Here is a 16,896-nt window from a genome sequence, read left to right on the forward strand (position 1 = left end):
ACAGTGCAAATTTGCTAGCTCTCTATGCAGCCATAGTGAGTCTGACAAGCAGCTCTCCATAGTGTTCTATATATTTAAAGCACTGGTCAAAGTGAGCTTACCAAACAAATAGAAAGAAATATAAATAGGAGCCATACCTCATCAATCAGAACTATAAAGTAAAGAAGACAACTCTAAAATCAGCATTTAAAACAGCGGCACATAAGGAGTTAAATGCTTACTTACTAACTCTCCAGCAAGCTCTGCAGCACAACTTGCAGGTGTGGTGAATAAGACAGTACTGTCACAGCAACTCATGGTACTTCTTGTAGTACTTTGAGCTGCTGGAAGAGCTTGCGGCAGCCATTTTGTAAGTGCTGCTGCAAGAAGGAGTGAAGGGGCTTTACTTCAGCTACCAATAGGGTTGCCAGCTTCTTGACAGAGAAAAACCTAACACCTGCCTTGCTCCATGCCTGTCCCTTGCTGCACCCGTATCCCTCCCTTGTCCCACTTCCACGGCTCCGTCACAAGTCCCTTGCCACATCTACTGTTGCATTGCACCCTTCTCCCACCCACCTCTCTACAACCAACTGTCTGAACTAAGGTTGACATCTCAGATGAAAAAACTGCCACATGTTCTAGGATTTGTTCACAAACATTATCTGATGTTATAACAAATTAAAATTATATTAATCTGTTCATGTCCCCTCAGTAAGGCCAACACACAATCCCTTTGCTGGAAAACACTAGGCACAGACTTGTAGCACTAATTCCTAGGACTCAAAGAGCAAGAACCTTATCTGTGAAAAGGAAGCACTGTAACTATTACACTGGGCCCTAAAACACCAATACATCATCTATTGAGAAAGCAGAAAAAACGGGACTGCTATAGATCTCTGCACAGAAACTACCTGCTAACAGAATACGGCATCTTGATCACATACACAAAACATATACAGGCCCTCAACAAATATGAACCAAGGGAGCACAGGTCAGTACTAGAGATATGAAGGCAAAAATTGTAATCTTCAAGAAGTCAGGCTTTGCATATACAATAATACTAGAGAAATAGAAACTGAAATGCAAGATATGAGAGATGAACATTTCCCAATGCTGATATATTCCAATTAATAAATTCAAGTTAAAATACTTTTTCTGTCTTTGTAGCCTGAGCATTTTATTTTCCGTTCAATTTAGTCCAAATCTCTTCTGCTTTTCTGTTCTTCTTATCTTTCCAGGATCTTCTGTACATTTTACATTACTTCTCTCTCCATGTCCACTCTCCATTTTCTCTGTCTCTCTATCTGTCCTGTTCAGCATCTCTCCTCTGTGCCCCTGCTCCTAACTCCCCCCCCCCCCATATTCAGCATCTGATATCTTAGTGACCCTATCCTCCCTTTTTATTCAGCATCAACCCTGTCTCCCTATCCCACCCTCTGTATCCCTGTACTTATGATTACTCTATTCCCAGCATCTCTTCTCTGTGCCCTGTCCCTCCAGTTTCTCTTCCCTTCCTCCCACAGCCTTCACCCTGGGTCCTGTATGTTTCCCTTTCTTTATGTCTTGTCCCCCTAATCCAGTCTCTGGTTCTTCCTTCCTGTCCTCCCTCCCTGGGTCCAGCAACTCTTCCCTTCTCTTCCTCTGCTCTAGTCTCTCTCAATCTCCTCTTGTCCCTCCATCCTGGCAGGTCCAGCACATCTCCATCACCCTACCCCTCCATGTCCAGCACATCTCAATCTCTTTCCTACTCATCCACCCCTTGATGATTTCAGCTTGTATACCCCCCCCCCTTCCCCGCGGTCTGGGGATTATCTCTCCCTCCCTTCCTTTCTGAAGGTCTGGCAGCTCTCCCTTCTTCCATTCCCTCTCACCTCCAGTTTCACCAGCATCTCTTCCTCCCTTCTGGCTAGTCCTTGAAAACCAATGAGCACCAGACAGCACTAACGATGTGCTGCTTCCAGCTGTCTCAGCGCTTCTCTCTGATTGCTCCTACCTTTTTTGATGCAACTTCTGTGCGTGGGACCAGAGAGGAGCACTGGGGCAGCCGAAAGTAGCTCGTCTTTAGCGCTGTCTGCCACTCGTTAGTTTTCGAGGACCAGCCAGGAGGGGAAAAGGGATGCCGGTGAAGCTGGTGAGAGAGAATGGAGAAAGGGAGAGCTGACAGACCTGCAGAAGGAAAGGGAGGGAGAGCTGCTGGATCGTGGGGCAGGGAGCCTGGAGCAGGAAAGAACGGCTTTTTGGGTGAGGTTTTAAGGGTCTGCCGGCAGCAGGCCTGGCCTTTGCAAAACTGGCAAGGCCAGCTCAAAACCAACCGGTTGGCAACCCTACCCCACTAGGTCCACCAGGGAGACAGGTAGGCCCTGGGGGTGGGCACCTCGTTCAGAGAGGAGAGGGTGTTGATGCTTGCATAACATAGGCAGGCTGCACACACTCTCGCCCCCCAGATCACACATTTCAGGCACACAATATCTGAGCAAGAAGCAAGTTTTGTTTTGGGAATAAATGGCCACAGCTTTATTAAAACATCTTAACCTAACCCCTAGGAAGCACCCGAGCCTAGAGTTCTAGTTGTAGTGGCTTCCCCTCCCTGCCCTGCCTTTCCAGCTAGGGAGCCTGTCTCACTGTTCCATGTGTCGGCCAGCCATATCTCCTCCTCCAGTGTGGCCACATGTCCATCTGCATTGAACTGCACCCCACCTAGCATTCCACCTGCTATATAGAGCCAGCTAGGTGATTACTGTGCCACCAGTGAGTGTTCCTGTCCTTGCCTCAAGCGGCCGAACTCCCTTTCGGGTGCTGCTCCAGCACCTCCCGCAGCTCCTAGGCTCGGGTGCCTCTGTCACAATCTGGGGTTGCGAAGCTTACCCCAGGTCCCCCCTATCCCTTGGGTCACCTTTTGTAATGCCTCTCCAAGGGATCTTGGAAGTCGTTCTCAATGAGATGCAAGTTTGGGGTGTACCTGAAGTCATCTCCCATGTGAATAAGCAAGGCGTCCGGAGGGGTGCTGTGTAGGAGCTGGTGCCCTCCATACCTGGAATCCTTAGCCAGGTACACTGTATCCAAGACATCAGGAGTCTTTTTACCAAGCTGCGGGAAAAAGGGACCTGCACTAGCAGCGGGGGCTGTTTTCCCACACATCAGGGCCCTTTTTACTACAGCGGGTAAAAAGCCCCCAAACATGGCAATGCAGTAAGAGAACTCTTACCACATGGCCATGCGGCAGGAAGCCCTTACCGTCACCCTAAGGGCTCATACAGTAACCGAGCAGCACACGGCAATGCCCGAATACTGCCGGGTTACTGCTGCGCAAGCTATTTCTGGGGGTTTTCTTTTTTCCCCGGAAATTTATTTATTTTTATTTATTTATTGCATTTGTATCCCACATTTTCCCACCTATTTTCAGGCTCAATGTGGCTTACATAGTTTTGTTATGACATTGTCATTACAGGGTATCAGAACAATTAGTGATGGGCAGAGATTAAGTAAGGGAAGAAAGAAAGAAGGAAGTGATAGGGTTAAGTATAGAAGGTAGACTTTCATAGCTGGGTGTGTTAGTGAAGTGGATTAGTGAGGTTATAGATTCTCTTTGTAGGCCTTGTTGAAGAAGTATGTCTTCAGAGATTTGCAGAAGTTGGTTATTTCGTCGATTGATTTCAGGTCTGTAGGTAGTGCATTCCATAACTGCGTGCTCGTGTATGAGAAGGTAGTGGCATGCATCAGCTTGTATTTTAGTCCTTTACAGCTGGGGAAGTGCAGATTGAGAAATTTGCGGGATGATCTTGTGGCATTTCTGGGAGGTAGGTCCACGAGGTTTTGCATGTAGGTTGGGGCGTCTGCGTGAATGATTTTGTGTACAATCGTGCAGATCTTGAACGCAATACTTTAGTATCTTGAACGTGAAGATTGATGTCTCCTGCTATAAGAAGGTTCTGGGTGGAAACACAAGTATTCAATATAAAATCCAGAAAGTGCGATTATGAATCTTGCCAGTTGCCTGGGGGTCTGTAAAATAAGATTAGGTTTAGGTGATCACGTAAGTTGGAGTGGTTGATTCTGACTGAGGCTATTTCAAGTTGGGGAAGAATAGATTCTGCTGTTGTTGTGATTGTGAATTGAGATTTATAGATTATTGCTATGCCTCCTCCTCTCTTGGCATGCGCTCGGTGGAATTACCGTGGCGGACGCATTAGGCCAGATATAGTCCAGATTTAGCATTCAGTAAGTCCGCGTTGGGCTTACCGACACTTTGTAAAAGACCCCCCTCAGTGCCTACAAGATATTGGTATCTCATCCTCTGTTCTGGACTATGTGTCCGTCTGCTCTTTCAGAGTGTTCTCAAACAGGACCTTTTCTAATGAACTAGCTCTCTAACCTACTCTGTTCAACATTTTGCCTTCTCCTTTAGCTTTTTTTAAAAAATCCAGTCACATAGTTGTAGTCCCTATTTTTATGCAGATGATATTCAAAACTTGTTTGCTGCAGATCCCCCCCCCCCCTCAACACCCAAATTTGATATTTCTGTCCTAATAAATTGCCTTGATGTGGTAGTAGATTGGCTTACTGCTCTTTGGATGGACTTGAATATTAATTAATATGAGGTCTTCTGGATTCACAGACACTGGGACTTTTTTTCCCAAAGCTGCTAATCTCTGTATCCCTCTGATGCACCGTGACTCAGTCTGAATGTTTCACTCTTCTCTTTCAATGAAATACCAAGTAAAGGCAGGAGTAAAATCATCTTTTCTGCCTGGCCCTTTGCAGAATCAGAACTCTCACCAGATATCGTTCTACCCACAAAACCTTAACCTTGGATAGGCTCCATTGACAGCACCTTCTCTCTTCTTTTGTTTGGGGGTAATGAGCACATAACGGGCCTTTGGCTTATCCCTCTTTTTTCAGCATCTTGCTCTTTTCAAGTTAGACCCCTGAGACAGGTCTTGGCTGAAACATGTTGGGTAGCTGATTGATGTTGCACCATTGTCAAATGAAGAATATGATTCTGTTTTTATTTTTATTATTTGTTATTTGTAGCATTTGTATCCCACATTTTCTCACCCATTTGCAGACTCCGAGCGCCATCAAAAATCAAAACAAAAGAATCAAAACCAAAACGTGGAAAACTCCAAACCAAGGCAGAAAATCAAGTCAAAGAAGTTTTCTGCCCTGCACATCCTCCAAAAAAGATCCTGAAAACCAGTCCACAAGTTTTAACCCCCTGAGTACCAGAGAGTCATGAAAAGAAAGCAGTCCAATGGATTAAAGAATTTAACCCCTTAGGCTCCAGGGTATCCAGTCTGAAAATCCAACGTTGCTCACACTGTAATAAAGCCTTGCTGCAGTCAGCACCACGCTTATTGGGGGGGGGGGGGGGGGGGAGATGCCGTCGATTATCCAACCCTTGAAAGAGTCAAAGGAGTGGGCATATTCTTTACAGAGGGCTAACAGCAGTGCTCCAAACTTGTTATTAGATACACATGATTTGTTTTCACTCAATTGCACAGAGGATCATTCGTAAGAATTTGGACATCATACAATCACACAAGCTGTTTCAACACCATCAACTGTGTATAGTTTCTTTGCGAGACCGCAATCTGAAGGAGATTGTCAGTCCAGTTGACTTGATGAAGCACAATGTGGGTGAGACTGGAGGTCATTCCAAGTGTGGTTCCTGTTGACATTGGGACATGTCCATCGAGTGCACTGAATTTATCAATCCCAAAGACGGGAGAATTTATAAATTGTGATTCAGCACAACCTGCACATCTGAGTATGTGGTTTATGTATTGCAATGTCCTTGTTTGAAGTGTGTCAGCAGGCCACCACCTTCAGGCCTTCCTGCAGGTATGAACTCGACTGACCCTGGAAGGGCCCTTCCCTGGACACAGCACTCCCAGAAGCAGACTCCAAAAATATGCTTAAAACCACTTTATTCCATCAGCAAGGCCAAGACATTTTCTCTTCCAGACACAGTCCTTGGTTACAGCACATATCACCCCTTGTTCCTTCCCCCCGCCGGCCACAGTTTTTGGAATCATTCACTGCTTCCCCAGCATGGCCTGATTCCTGGACACAGTTTTAATTCACTCACTGTTTCACCAGCATGGCAGTGTTCTGAACACAGTTCAAGTCACTCACTGTTTCCACAGCATGGCATCACTTTTGGACACAGTTTAAATTACTCACTGCTTCCCCAGCATTTATTACATTTATATCCCACATTTTCCCACCTGTTTGTAGGCTCAATGTGGCTTACATAGTACTGGAGAGGCATTACAGTCCAGCAGCTGTCACCTGCTCCCCCCCCCCCCCCCCGGGCCATGGTCCACAAAAACTTAATTTCTTTGCTGGTGTTGATGCCAGCAGTGGCAATGGGAACAGGCCGTCTGGGCCGACCAGTCCTTCTTGTCCCACCCCTCTGATGTAACTTCCTGTTTATACATGGGCAGGACGCTGCAGAGGGAAGGACAGGGTCTGTCCAGACAGCTTGTTCCTGTTACCACTGCCGGTACCAGCAAAGAAAAATCAGGTTTTTGTGGACCAGGGGGTGGGGCACTGGACTCAAGGGGAAGGAAGAGATCAGTGCTGGATCTGCCGCAGGAGAGAAACCAAGGTGGAAAAAAATGGAATAGGAAAAAAAAAAGCCACAAACATCCTTCCCATAAAGGTCTCTAGTTGGCAGCACAGGGCTCCTGGGAACACGAGGCTCTGTATGGCTGCACAGGTTGCTCCTGCCTAAGACCGGCCTTGTGATATATGTATGCTGTTCATTTTTCTATTTTATTATTTATTGGAACACCTTGTTCTCTTGGTGTGTGATCTGCTTCTGTGTGCAGTGTTTTTGCCACTTTTCTATTAGTTCCAAAACCTTAACATATTGATACTCTCAGTCAGTTCCAGAACTGACTTGCAATGTCCTTTACAATGACCTTCCATTATCAACACTCATTCACCTTCAGCTTATGTAGAATATCACCATGAAAATATTAGTCGGCAATAAGCATTCTGATCATGTCTCACTTCTTCTGCAGTCTCAACACTGGGTCTAATTTAAGGTGCTTGCAGATATACCATGGGGCTCATTTTCATAGTAACACAGTAACATAGTAGATGACGGCAGAAAAAGACCTGCACGGTCCTTCCAGTCTGCCCAACAAGACAATCTCATATGTGCTACCTTTTGTGTATACCTTACCTTGATTTGTATCTGCCATTTTTTGGGCACAGACCGTAGAAGTCTGCCCAGCACTAGCCCCGCCTCCCAACCACCAGCCCCGCCTCCCCCCACTGGCTCTGCCACCCAATCTTGGCTAAGCTTCTGAGGATCCATTCCTTCTCAACAGGATTTCTTTATGTTTATCCCACGCATGTATGAATTCCGTTACAGTTTTCATCTCCACCACCTCCCACGGGCGGGCATTCCAAGTATCCACCAATCTCTCCGTAAGAAAATACTTCCTGACATTTCTTTTGAGTCTGCCCCCCTTCAATCTCATTTCATGTCCTCTAGTTCTACCGCCTTCCCATCTACGTAAAAGGTTCGTTTGTGGATTAATACCTTTCAAATATTTGAACGTCTGTATCATATCACCCCTGTTTCTCCTTTCCTCCACGGTATACATGTTCAGGTCAGCAAGTCTCTCCTCATACGTCTTGTAACGCAAATCCCATACCATTCTCGTAGCTTTTCTTTGCACCGCTTCAATTCTTTTTACATCCTTAGCAAGATACGGCCTCCAAAACTGAACACAATACTCCAGATGGGGCCTCACCAATGACTTATACAGGGGCATTAAACTCTTTTTTCTTCTGCTGGTCACACCTCTCTCTATACAGCCTAGCAACCTTCTAGTTACGGCCACCGCCTTGTCACACTGTTTCGTCGCCTTCAGATCCTCAGATACTATCACCCCAAAGTCCCTCTCCCCGTCTAACACGTACGTCTCCCGTGGATTTCTACTCCCTAAGTGCATCACTTTGCATTTCTTCGCATTGAATTTTAATTGCCAAACCTTAGACCATTCTTCTAGCTTCTGCAGATCCATTTTCAGTTTTCCACTCCCTCCCTGGTGTCCACTCTGTTAGAAATCATAGTATCATCCGCAAAAAGGCAAACTTTACCTTCTAACCCTTCGGCAATGTCACTCACAAATATATTGAACAGAATCGGCCCCAGCACCGATCCCTGAGGCACTCCACTACTCACCTTTCCCTCATCCGAGCAAATTCCATTAAACCACCACCCTCTGGCATCTGTCCGTCAACCAGTTCCTAATCCAGTTCACCATGTCGGGTCCTATCTTCAGCCTGTCAAGTTTATTCAAGAGCCTCCTGTGGGAAACCGTGTCAAAAGATTTGCTGAAATCTAAGTAGATTACATCTATAGCACTTCCCTGATTCAATTCTCCAGTCACCAAGTCAAAGAATTCAATGAGATTCGTTTGGCACGATTTACCTTTGGTAAAACCATGTTGTCTCAGATATTGCAACTTATTGGCTTCCAGGAAATTCACTATCCTTTCCTTCAGCATCAATTCCATTACTTTTCCAATAACCGAAGTGAGGCTTACCGGCCTGTAGTTTCCAGCTTCTTCCCTATCACCACTTTTGTGAAGAGGGACCATATCTGCCATTCTCCAATCCCACGGAACTTCTCCTGTTTCCAAGGATTTATTCAACAAATCTTTAAGACCCGCCAGAACCTCTCTGAACTCCTTCAATATTCTAGGGTGGATCCCGTCTGGTCCCATGGCTTTGTCCACCTTTAGCTTTTCAAGTTGTTCATACACACTCTCTTCCGTGAACGGTGCTATATCCACTCCATTCTCATTTGTACTTTTGCCAGTCAATCGCGGTCGTTCTCCAGGATTTTCTTCTGTGAAAACAGAACGAAAGTATCTATTTAGCAAATTTGCTTTTTTTTTCATCATTATCTACATAGCGTTTCGCAGCATCTTTCAGTCTCACAATTCCATTTTTAGTCTTTCGCTAATATACCTGAATAAATTTTTGTCACCCCTCCTTACATTTCTAGCCATTTGTTCGTCCGCTTGCGCTTTCGCCAGACGTATCTCTCTCTTGGCTTCTTTCAGTTTCATCCGGTATTCTTCTCTGTGTTCCTCTTCTTGAGTTTTTCTTTATTTCAGGAACGCCAACTCTTTGGCCTTTATTTTCTCGGCCACTTGCTTGGAGAACCATATCAGTTTCCTTTTTCTCTTGCTTTTATTTACTCTCCGTACATAAAGGTTTGTGGCCCTATTTATAGCTTCTTTCAGCTTGGACCACTGTCCTTCCACTTCTCATTCGTCCTCCCAGCCCATCAGCTCCTTCCTCAGGTATTCCCCCATTTTACTAAAGTCAGCATGCTTGAAATCTAGGACTTTGAGTTTTGAGTGCCCGCCCTCCACTTCAGCTGTCATATCAAACAAAATCGTTTGATGGTCACTGCTGCCCAGGTGGGCACCCACTCTGACATTTGACACACTATCCCCATTTGTGAGCAACAGATCCAGCATCGCTTCCTCCCTCGTGGGTTCCATCACCATTTGTCTGAGCAGAGCACTTTGAAAAGCATCTACTATCTCTCTACTTCTTTCCGATTCCGCAGACGGAACCTTCCAATCTACATCCAGCAGATTGAAATCTCCCATCAACAGAACCTCTCTCTTCTTTCCCAACTTTTGAATATCTCAATCAGATCTTTAACTAGTTCCTCCATTTGTGTCGGGGGTCTGTAGACAACACCCATGTGGACAAAGATTCTATCTTCTCTTTTTAAGGTGATCCATATCGCTTCTTCCTTTTCCCAGGTCCCTGTTATTTCAGTCGCTACGATATCATTTCTCACATACAGAGCTACTCCTCCACCTTTACGACCATCTCTATGCTTCCTAAATAGATTATAGCCTGGTATGTTTGCATCCCATTCATGGGAACCATTGAGCCACATCTCCATGATTGCAACAACATCTAAGTCTGCCTCCAACATCAGGGCTTGAAGGTCAAGAACTTTATTGCTTAGACTGCGAGCATTTGTGGTCATCGCTTTCCATCTACATTTCCTGGTATTTGTTTCAACATTAGTGATTTGGGGGTGTCTCTTCTCTTTGGGTACCTTCATATCTTTTTGTTTCACCTTCATTGCTTTTTCAAAGCACTTAGACTTACAAAGTTCCACATGTTCCCATGTAACTTTGTAAGTCTAAGTGTCTTGAAAATATACCTCCATGTCACACATATCCACACCCCAACTTCAGCTCACTCACATAACCATGCAAGTCTCACAGTGCATTGCTGGCCTCTCCCATTCCTGTCCCTTCTTCCGCAGCCTGGCCTAGCATCTCTCACTTTCCTGACTTCCGGCGGTCTGCTGAACTTGCTTGACGCTGCCGGTAGAACTGAATAAATGCTGCTTCCGGCCAACGCAGGAACTTTCTGCTGCTGCTCTTGCCTCCAGAAACTGGAAATAACATTACAGGAGGCAGGAGTGGCAGAAGGCCCATGTGTTGGCCGGAAGCAGCCTCTGTTCAGCGGTACCAGCAGCAGCCTCAAGCAAGTTCAGCAGTTGTATTTATTCTATCACATTCTAATATAGTAGTCATTATTTGAAAAAAGGATATCACATCACCTACAGAGAACATTTGGGTTTTAGAACTAAGAGGTAAGCTGAAAATCAAACCACTAACTGCAAAGATCAGGGGTTAGGTGTCAGAATTTGGGCCACAATGGTTTTGCCAAAGAGAATGAAAACCTAACAAATATCATGAACCTGCTTAAGAAAATAAGACAAGAGATCCACTGAGAACACCAATACACAAAGCAATATGTTACATGAACAGTAAGACTGAGAAGATCCCCATATAATGAATGCTGAGCAAGAATTTCTGTGCATGCACAGTTGAGCTTGGGAGATACCAGCTGGGCTGCTGGAGAGCAGGGGAAGGAAAGGGAGAGAGTGTCAGGGGGAGGTGAGAGGAAAGGATGCCAGGATTGGGGCGGGGGGGGGGGGGGAGCAAGACAGATAGAGATGCCAGGATGGTGGGGGAGGTTTAGAGAAAGAGATGCCAGGATGATGGGGAAAGAAGGAAGAGGGAGAGGTGCTGGGCCTCCAAAGGGGAGATGAAACAGGAGCGAGGGAACAGAGAGGAACACTTGCTAGTCCCTGGGGAGGAGGGACAGAAGGACAGACGAGAGGCAGAGATGCTGGCCTGTCAGGGGTAGGGACACAGAAGAGTTATGTTTAACAGGGCAAGGATAAGGACACAGGAGGAGATCATGGCAGCAAAACAGGGGCAAGGACACAGAGGTGATGCTGGGTAGGATGGATTGGGATACAGAGAGAAGATGGATGGTGGACATGGAGAGAAAAGAAGTGCCAAATTGACAAGGGGATCCTGGCAAGACAATTAAGAGAAGACAGAGGAAAGCAGAAACCAGAGACTGGGACCAACATGATTAGAAAAGTAAAATTACCAAAGATTTTTTTGTATTTTCTATTTATTGATTAGAATGTCAGTTTTTGGAATGGACATATGTTAGAGCTGGTTTAAGACTTGGCAGAGGCCTGCGAGAGAAATCTCACACATTGGCCTTAAATCTCCAGCACTGAGGTGGAAAATCCAGTACTGTGGTGGAATCTCCAGCTTTGGGATAGGCCACACTTGGTGTCTCTGTACTTGTTCTGGTGCATCAGGCACTTCACACCAACCAGCCAACATACCTTGCGGATTATCTTACCCCTATTCTTCTGCAAGGATCCCTTGCTCTTTATATGCATCATTATTTCTCAAAGAATTGTAAAATAATTGAAGAGCAATGTGAAGACATGGAGGGGCATAATCGAAAGGGACGCCCTCGCAAAACATCCCGATGGAGGGGCGGTGAAACTCGTATTATCGAAACAAGATGGACATCCATCTTTCGTTTCGATAATACGGTCGGGGACGCACAAATCCTGAAATTTAGGTCGTCCTTAGAGATGATCATCCCTAGACTTGGTCGTTTCTGATTTTCGACGATAATGGAAACCAAGGATGCCCATCTCAGAAACGACCAAATGCAAGCCCTTTGGTCGTGGGAGGAGCCAGCATTCGTAGTGCACTGGTCCCCCTGTCATGCCAGGACACCAACCGGGCACCCTAGGGGGCACTGCTGTGGATTTCAGAAATTGCTCCCAGGTACATAGCTCCCTTACCTAGTGTGGTGAGCTCCCCAAAACCCACTACCCACCACTGTACACCACTACCATAGCCCTCATGGGTGAAGGAGGGCACCTAGATGTGGGTACAGTGGGTTTGTGGTGGATTTTGGAGGGCTCACATTTACCACTACAAGTCTAACAGGTGGGAGATGGGTCTGGGTCCACCTGCCTGAAGTGCATTGCACTCACTAAAACTGCTCCAGGGACCTGCATACTGCTGTGATGGATCTGAGTATGACATTTGAGGCTGGCATACAGGCTGACACAAAATATTTTTAAAGATTTTTTGAGGGTGGGAGGGGGTTAGTGACCACTGGAGGAGTAAGGGGAGGTCATTCCCGATTGTCTCTGGTGGTCATCTGATCAGTTCAGGCACCTTTTTGTGCCTTGGTCGTAAGAAAAGGACCAGGTAAAGTCGTCCAAGTGCTCGTCAGGGACGCCCTTTTTTTCCATTACGGTTTAACAACGTCTATGTGTAAGGCACGCCCAAGTCCCGCATTCGCTACGCCTCCGACACACCCCCTAGGAACGTTGGCCGTCCCTGCGATGGAAAGCAGTCAGGGACGTCCAAAATCGGCTTTAGATTATACCGATTTGGGTGACCCTGTGCGAAGGACGCCCATCTTCCGATTTGTGTCGAAAGATGGGCGTCCTTCTCTTTTGAAAATGTGCCTGATGTTTTTTTTTCCCCCACTTAGAGGTCCTTTTACTAAGGCGTGTTATCAGATTTAGTGTGCGCTGATTAGCATGCACTAAATGACAAGACAACCATAGCATGTGCTAATCATTAGCGCACACTAAATCTGTTAGCACGCCTTAGTAAAAGGACTCCTAAGCCTTTAAGGAGATGGACTGAGAGGATGGTCTACTGGCACAACTGGGCATTGTTATACATTGATTTGTTTCTTCCCTTGTTTATACTTTGTTTGTTCCCCCTTGTGCACATTATTGTTCTTACATTGTTACTTATCCTTTCCAATCTTTAAACATAGAGCATGTATTGTCATCTATTCATAGCCAAATAATACACAACACAAATAACTGTGATGCAATAAAGGCTGCAGCTTTATTACAAACCGGAGAAATAAGTTTCAATAACAGAACAAAATCAGTCATTTTGCCCTTTTCCAGTCCAATATAACATATGCAATCAAACCCAAGACTAGGTGGTATCTTCCTAGCCTTTTACTTATTTCACATCAACATTCTAAGTCATCCTGAATGCCTGCGGTGATGCCGAGTAGTTTCTGTCAAAGGCCGTATATTTACAGATCTCCTGCGGTAATGTCCCAGAACCTAGGCCAGCCATGTGAAGTATTCCAAATCCAATTCTTATTTGACTGGAACTCTAAAGGGCTCACAATCCCCAACCACCAAAAGCTGAGACAAACCCCTTCCCTCAAATCATTATAATTACAAAAACAGGGTGGGCAGGGGAAGGTGGCAGGAAAACTTCCTTCCCCACAAAACCCAAACTGAAACAAAGTCCACAAATATGTCCAAACAGCTGTTGGTCAGAACTCCACCAATTCACCTTCACCTCTGATTCTGCCTGACAAGTTTATTTATTTATTTGTTACATTTGTATCCCACATTTTCCCACCTATTTGCAGGCTCAATGTGGCTTACATGTGACTGCACATTTCTGATGTGCGGCTCCATATTAGGCAGCCCCAGCTCAATCTGGGGCTTTAATCTTATTGTAAATCATCTTCATGGTTTTTGCCTAAGGATGTTTGAGGAAATGTACATAAAATAAAATTAATAATTATTGATTTTTCAAGTAGTACTCTCAGATCCTCTGTAATTAGCGTACTACCTGAATCCTTAATTGAGTATAATGTACTTTTTGGGAACAGTAACCTAAATCTTAGGACTATCGGTTAAAATTTCCCAGTTTAGAAGAAAGTGTTTCTGTCAAATGGTGTGGTATTATAAACCCTGAAATCTACTCACAATACCTTCAAATAAAACAAATGGGATGTTAACAAAGCATCAGAGAACTCCCTAGTGGCCAAATGTAGGCACTGCATACAAGAACATAATCTGGAATGACTAGGAATGAAGATTGCTTTACGGATGCATGAGATATTATCAATTTTGGAAAAGAGACTAATACAAGTATTTTAATTCTAAACAAGCTACTGAAATTCAGTTATAGAACAGAAAATGTTTAGGGAAACTGTATTAAAGATTTCTAATAGATTTTAATTTATAGCAGTTAACAGAGCAAAGAACCATGGCTACATGCTAGTCTGCTTGGATATGCGGAAATAAGAGTCAACAAGCTTTCAAGCAGGGATGTGCATTCAGTTTCTGGTTTCAGTTTGGAAACTTTTATGCACATAAAAAACAGACACTAGATTTACTGTATGCACATAAACCTTTTCAATTAATGTGCAAAAAGTTAATGTATGTATATTAAAATGTTTATGTTCATTGATCAAATTTTGCATTAATTTCTGAATCAAACTAAAAAATGTCCAAAAGTCAACAAAAATTCTGAAAATGAATGATAAATTTACATGCACACCACCATTTTTGAGAGTTAAGGGGCCCTTTTACTAAGTTGCGGTAAAAGGGGCCCTGCACTAGCAGTAGTGTGAGTTTTTACTGCACACAGCCCCCTTTTACTGCAGAGGGTAAAAGATGGAAAAAAGAAATGGCCGTGCGGTAAGTTCACACTTGCCATGTGACTATTTCGGAGGGAGCACTTACTGCCACCGAGGTGGCTGTAAGAGCTCTTGTGCTAACCTGGTGGTAACAGGGCAGCATTGTCCGATTACTGCCGGGTAACCCCTGGACTAGAAAATCAGACCTGATTTTCTGTAGTGCAGGAAATGGCGCAAGCTGGGGGTGGAACTACCTCTGGCACCCGTGTTGGGCTGGGGTAGTTCCAGGTTGCCACGCAGCAAGTCACTGCTATGCAGCAACCCTTTAGTAAAAGGGCCCCTCAGAAAGGAAGAGCAGTTACACTGGGTTTAAAAAGTAATCTAGGTCTTAGGCTGGCAGCTTTCTAGAAAGGGATGTGGGATAGACAGAGGTGATGGGCCTTTCAAATGTAAAGTGTTACTGTCTCAAGATCTGACCCTGATAGCTATTAACTAAAGCTGCGGTAGAATAAAGGCTTAGCGCATGGTAACGTGGGATGCATGGTAACGTGGGACTTTTCCACGTGCTACGCCCATTTCTATTGTGGCCACGAAAGTGTAATTTTCCTCTGAATTTTCTTCATGCCATACACTAATGTGAGCATTAGCATACGGCAACTGAGGTAGGTACACTTACTGCCTCCTATTTAGGAGGTACTAAGGGGCTGATATTCAGACTGCAGGTGGCAGCCTGGCTAACACCCGCGGTCGGCGGTGAGACAGGATATTCAATGCCAGGCCACTTCCAGTGACCGGCATTGAATATCTGGTTTAATTTTGGCCAGATTAAACAACCTGCCAAGTCCCCTAGTAAGATAACACCGGCATATTCCATATTAACTGCTGATATAAAATTCATAAAGTTCTCATGAGCGATTTTCCATTTTCCTGGTGGTAAAAAAGAAAAAAAAGGATATACAGTGAATCTTCTAAAAAGTCATCCTGAATAATACAGGATAACATCTTTAATGAAGATGACATAAAAGTGAGCTTCATCTGATCATTGAAGAATGACATAGATTAATACTATGCCACCTTCTGTATTTCCCTGGTAATGTGAATCAAGTTCCACAAAAACTTAGCTGAAAATGAAGAGGGCCATCTTCCTCTCACTGGCCCTCTTCTGTCTGCAATCTACAAGCACTACGGTTCCAAAGGCACCACTCTACACTAGACTTTTAATCCAAACAAGTATCCAACGAATACCAGCCGTTCAAAACCTCGACAAGAGCCTGTTGTTTCGTGGACATACTGCGTTGGGAGCTGGAACCTATTGGTCTGCGAAAACCAGACGCCAACACAGTTTTTTTGCTGTAGTAACTCCAGTGATATCTGTCCTAGTCTATCATTTCCAGCATTCTACAGGGCATCCTATAAAAGAAAGGACAATAAATATTAAATTCAGACAGCAAAAATACAATAGAAATATATCTTAGTATAAACATTGCTGGATTTCTAGTTAACTCCACAAATGACTATAAAATACCCAATTCAGCTTCCTTCTAAATGTTTGGCTTATGAATTTAAGCCTGCCACTATAGCTTTTCTATATAAAGGCTGCAAAGCGCTTCTGCTACATTTTTATTATATTTTATCAAATGTTGAAGACATGTTGCATGAAAAAGACTCCTCTAAGTGTGGTTCTTCCATGGCTCTTTCCAATTTCTATTAGTTTACATTCTGTTTGGGTTTACTTCATGAGCATGTTTGCAGATGAAGTGTTTATAAAATGCTCCACAACTTATATGCACAGATGGGAAACTACTTTACCTTGAAACTTCACATAGCCTCTCTCAGTGCTGTCAAGAAGGCATAGAAGGGACCAGTTCAGTCTTAGAAAAAAAAAATAAGAGAGAGAGAGAGAGAAGCAAGCATTATTAACTAGTTTCCATAGTGTACAATCCTTTTTCCCTATAGTTTTTAAACTGAAACTTTCTTTAGAGGTAGAAACTTAGCCAAGAATATAAAAAGGATAGTAGCAAGGCTTAAACTGTCCTAAAAGAAAGTTATTTTCTGTTCTTGCCTGCTGGAGAGGTAGCTCTGTCACTGACCTGAATTAGGTGTTAATTA

The 16,896-nt window shown here is 44.4% G+C and overlaps 1 long non-coding RNA gene across 1 annotated transcript in view; it reads right to left on the reverse strand.

Annotated features, from left to right (window-relative positions):
* Positions 1 to 13,217: 13,217 nt before the first annotated feature.
* LOC115460584 overlaps positions 13,218 to 16,896 on the reverse strand; it is a 78,110-nt gene continuing 74,431 nt past the window's right edge. Inside the window, exons 2-3 of the long non-coding RNA XR_003940519.1 lie at positions 16,597 to 16,658; positions 13,218 to 16,197 (exon numbers count right to left, since the gene is read on the reverse strand). This is a non-coding gene — a long non-coding RNA (uncharacterized LOC115460584). The remainder of the gene's footprint in view (positions 16,198 to 16,596; positions 16,659 to 16,896) is intronic.

Source organism: Microcaecilia unicolor, chromosome 1 (assembly GCF_901765095.1).
Source record: "Microcaecilia unicolor chromosome 1, aMicUni1.1, whole genome shotgun sequence".
Lineage (NCBI taxonomy): Eukaryota > Metazoa > Chordata > Amphibia > Gymnophiona > Siphonopidae > Microcaecilia > Microcaecilia unicolor.